Source organism: Limulus polyphemus, unplaced genomic scaffold (assembly GCF_000517525.1).
Source record: "Limulus polyphemus unplaced genomic scaffold, Limulus_polyphemus-2.1.2 Scaffold289, whole genome shotgun sequence".
Classification (NCBI taxonomy): Eukaryota; Metazoa; Arthropoda; class Merostomata; order Xiphosura; family Limulidae; genus Limulus; species Limulus polyphemus.
The window spans coordinates 95,971-101,192 of NW_013665899.1; positions in this window are offsets into that span (position 1 = coordinate 95,971).

Here is a 5,222-nt window from a genome sequence, read left to right on the forward strand (position 1 = left end):
AACTCTACTCAGTTTTGAGAAGGGAAACGGTGAAGCTGAATCAGGATGATCTTCTTTATAGACAGTGATTTTATTTCTCTATTTTTTGACGTTTGTTTATGAGAGCAACATAATCTGAGATGTTTAAACCAACTTCTGGGCCTCATTTGAACACTTAGGTTATTTGTTTATTATTAAGCACAAAGCTACACAGTGTGCTGTCTGTCACTTTGGACTTACCTCTGAGCCACTGAGGAGCACGTAGATTGGTGAAACATGCATTAAAATCAAACAAGATTTGCACCACTTACAAATAAAATCTTGTATAAAAAGCTCAGTTGTGGTGTACTATGTTTCTTTTAAAACTAAGTAATCTCATAAACAAACTCAAACTATTTGTACTCATGATTTATTATACCTTGAAGAAACTGTTAATGATTTACCTACTAAAACCTTTTAACACGAAAATGTCTGTTTACGTCACACGAATCACAATATAGAATACAGATTATTAGAACTCCTGTTAGTTGTTTCTCATTTCTGAGTTTGTTTAAGCACAAAACTATCAGCGCTATGATCACCACAGAGACCAAACCCCAAACTGTAGCGTTACAAGCTCTAGCTTACCGTTGAGCTATCGAAAGTTTAATTTTTCGCTACAAAATAATTCGAAATAATTTATATGTTGAAATAAAGAAGTATTACTATTTTGGTTGTAGATGTAATAGAAAAATTGTGCCTACTATCTTTAGGTTAGTAACTGAAATGATTTAATCTAACTCTGTTATAGATCGCTTGTAACACCTTATTATAATTGGATCTAACTGTTGTAGACCGCTTGTGACACTTTATTATAATTGGATCTAACTGTTGTAGACCGCTTGTGATATTTTATTATAATCGTGTTATCTTTGCACATCACTTTCTCATCAACTTTATTAAGGTTGTACTTATTCCTATTAGGAATTGACTCATACTAATTTAAACATAACCAAACATATTGATTTAAGTATTTCTGTTTGTTACCATATTCAATAACACGCGGGTTTGAAACTAGGTTTTGTGTCTCTTGCTGACACCATATTACTTCTTCTTTCGCCTCTCTCTCTATTTATTCGTTCTCTCTCTCTCTCTTATATCTCCTGGTCTTTTTCTTCTGTTAATCACGTGTCTTTTATATTCCTTTCTCAAAAATCACATGGAACATTTATATCAGATTACAACGTTTTATAATCATAGTTAGTTCCGTCATATCTATAGCGTGTAAACAAGAAATGCGGCCGTTCCCTTCAATAATTTTCTAACGACTTAAAGTACTGTAATCCCCTAATCCCGCACAGACTGATCAAAATCCGGCCGTTTTCTCATCCCTCTCAACCCCAACCGATGTTTCTTATACCGAACTTCATAACTAACTATAATATCTTTATATTGATTAAACAAGATTACTTTTATTCGGAGATTATACATTCTTTATTTACCTTTATTGACATTTTTAAGTAAATAGAATGCGATACTACGTCAAACTCACGTGACATTCGTTCCACATAATACAGCCTGTTAATTAACCTATTTAGGTCACGGTTAGATCAGACCGGTTCTGAGGTAAATTAATTACTATAGCAGTAACGTCTAGAAGCTTCTTTAGGTCGGTTGTACTTATAATATATATATATATATAAGCTTCTGTCATTAACCTAGTTGTCCAGAAATTTCATTTGGAAGGAAATTACAAAATTCCCGATCGCTCTTTAGTTTTGTGTTGTTACCCCCAATTATATTGAAGTTAGACTCATATATCTATAAGTATTTCAGATATATTGTATAAAAATAAGACACTTGAACTATCAAGTTTTTCATCCTTAAACTGTTTCTTTTAAATATATTTTTAAGGTACACATTGACTGCAAGTTTCAAATTACCATTTCATCCACAAGTAAAAATTATGGTGCCCAGGTGGGACAGCGGTAAGTCTACGGACTTAAAATGCTAAAATCCGGAGCCCGATTCCACGCGATGAACACAGCAGATAGCCCAATGTGGCTTTACTGTCAAATAAACTCGTGAATACAAACACATGAAGATTATGACTTCAACTGAAACAAAAATGCTTATATCGGCGAAACAAGTGACTACATCTTCAATGTGAGTTTTAACAGTAGAAGCTGATTCTTTTCGAAAATAAACTATTTTCCTCAATTCTTTAATTGCGCTTTACAAACTTATAATACCAGCTAACTTCTTACACACACATATACATCATGCACACTCGTTACTTAATACCAGCTAACTTCTTACACACATATACATCATACTCACTCGTTAAATAATACCAGCTAACTTCTTACACACATATACACATAATACACACTCGTCACTTAATACCAGCTAACTTCTTACATGTATTATGTATATATGTGAACGAGTGTGTATTATGTATATATGTGTGTAAGAAGTTAGCTGGTATTAAGTAACGAGTGAAATCAAATCCTAAATGGCTTAGGTTTCTCACTTTTATCTATTTTGTTTAATCTGTAATTTTAACAGGTCTGCTGGCCAGGGCATTCGAATACCTTCACCAAACATTCTCACCCTTTCAGCCGTGAGGGACGTTAGTTTGTGACAGTTAAATTATGGACGGCCAGAGCAGATAGAACTCGAGTATCTTTACTCGAAATTCAATAAAGAAACAAACTACTTTTAATAAATATAAAACTACGTCTCTGTTAAAACTATGCAAGCTCTTCTTTCCTCACACATTTCCCTGAATACCTTGGAAAGATGTTTCTAACACATTGCTGTCATTGTTTTAAATTTTGAAGATAACTCTTTTAATCATTGACTTACTTCTGCTTTTACTGGACGATAATAGAACTTTCCAAATATATGTAGATAAATCTCATTATTATTAAATACAGTTTTTAAATTTCTCAAGTTCCCATCTTATATATTCACTTTTATGGGCCGGATTTTGTCAAGTTTCTAACGTGCTGCTCTATGATTCCAAGGATTCGTGGTTCACGGCCCGTTTGCTACAAAGACGCGTAATGCACTTTGGAGCCGTGGGTGTACCATAACAGTGATGGTCAAATAAAACCATTCGTTCAGACAAGAGAATTAATGATGAGTTATGTCGAGTAACTGCCTTCCCACTCGTCTATCATTTAAAAATTAGGCAATGTGAATTATAATGTTGAAAATGGCACATTTCAAAATTACTCAACAAATTGTCCATATTAATTGTTCACCATAAGTATATTAATTTGAAAAATAATACACAAAAGTTATTTGTTGTTGTTTGAACAAGAGCTAACAACGGGTTATCCTCGCATTATCCACCGCGAGACATCGAGCCCCAGATTTTAGCATTATAAGTCCGTAAAATTGTCACTACACCTCCCCCCTCAAGGGAACGTTAAAATTAGTAAACTGATTTCTTTGTTCCAAAACTATCATGTAACAAATCAATATTTTTACTCTTGAGGTTTCGTACAAAAATAATAAGTTTTGTTTAGAATAACCACATATATATATAATCACCTGTATATAGAAATACATTTCTTATGGTTATCTGTTTAATAATGTTAAAAAATACAGCTTCAATGCTTTGTAGTAGGTGGGTATGTTTAATTTAAAAGTAATAACTATCTGAGAGACATTATTATCCTCAAATGAGCACACACAACAAAAAAAAAAAAAAATTAGCATTTGAAGAATTGGAATTTTCAATCTGAATGACAACTTATGCGACACATGGTCTGAACAACCCGGTAAGGAACCTTTAGGGTTCAAACATAGCCGTCTGGTTTTGAACTACCAAGCAGAGTGAGAGTAGCCAGTCAACAGCACCAGCATTTGCAAGAACTTTGTGTCTGTAAAAAGAATAAGATGACTGCGACTTTTATAACGCTTCAACAATTATAAGTGCGGAGCATGTGCAAAAGCATAACAAGTCTGACCTTTGACTCTTTGAAACTCAGCCTTGCAACGTTCGGCCTAGTAGCATTAGTAGTAAACTTAGCTTCCGCAACCTGTCACGCTAAACCCTGGTCCTGCCCTATGAGAAGAAAACGTAGCTTCAGCACATCGGAACGTTAAACTAAGGAATCACTGGCCCAACAGCATCTTTTGGTTATTTTACTGCTGTTGACTAATGGTGTGTATTTTGAAGCCATCCTTCTTTGTCTGACTTGAAACAAGAAAATGGTGCTTCAAATGATTAACGCTTCTTTTTTTTTCTTCGTTTTTGTTTTTTAACGTTGTATTCCTGCGTTCATCGCATTTCTTTTATATAGATATTTAATTTTTTCCCACATTTTTCGAGTATTTTTGTTAGTAAACCTAACAGAAAATATTCGGAATTCTTCTGCACGTAATAGCAGTTGCTTCTGTTTGTAAAAAAATCGTTCCTTAATTTAGTTACGGACAGCTATTTCAGTTAAAGAGAGTGCTATGTATCATGAATTCAGCTAAGGAACTTAAAATCAAAGATTATGTTCTTATCAGTAAAAAGAAACGTCGAACCACTGTGAGCAACGTTAAGTACCTCGGATTTAGCAGTCTGTTATATGGTTTTACGTATATGACAGGAATTGTACACATTGATTGATCCGTGAATTAGTAACTTTATGCGGTTGTCGACTTAAGCAAATTTCCCTGGTCTTTCAATTAGCACATATAAAAAATATACTCGAGAACATGTTATAATATTTTAGAATTTATAACATAGCTGGTTATCTAATTAGCTTGATATGAATGTTGCAGCTTAGTCTAAAGAAAAGTTTCGCTTCATTAAGAGATCGAAAAGGTTCTTGCTGCGTTGAGTCACGGGAAGATATTTTCTTACAGAATTTTATAGGAACGTTGTAATCAATTTAAGGCTTTAATTTTAGGACTATTAGGATAAGAGAATTTATAATAACTCATAAACTGGTAGGTTTAATAGTTTGCATTTCTATTTCAGTTCTAAAGAAAAAAAGTAAAACATTAAACTATACAAAACGGTTTTGGTTTCCTTTTTACTATATTTTATTAAAGCAACGTGTTACTTCACATGACTTACACCATCCAATCGACAAAGAGTTTTGTATTGAAATGTCTTTGTGTTGGTTTCATGTCCTCGATTATTTGTTATCTATAACTCTACAAGAGTTTTGTATTGTAATGTCTTTGTGTTGGTTTCATGTACTCGATTATTTGTTATCTATAACTCTACAAGAGTTTTGTATTGTAATGTCTTTGTG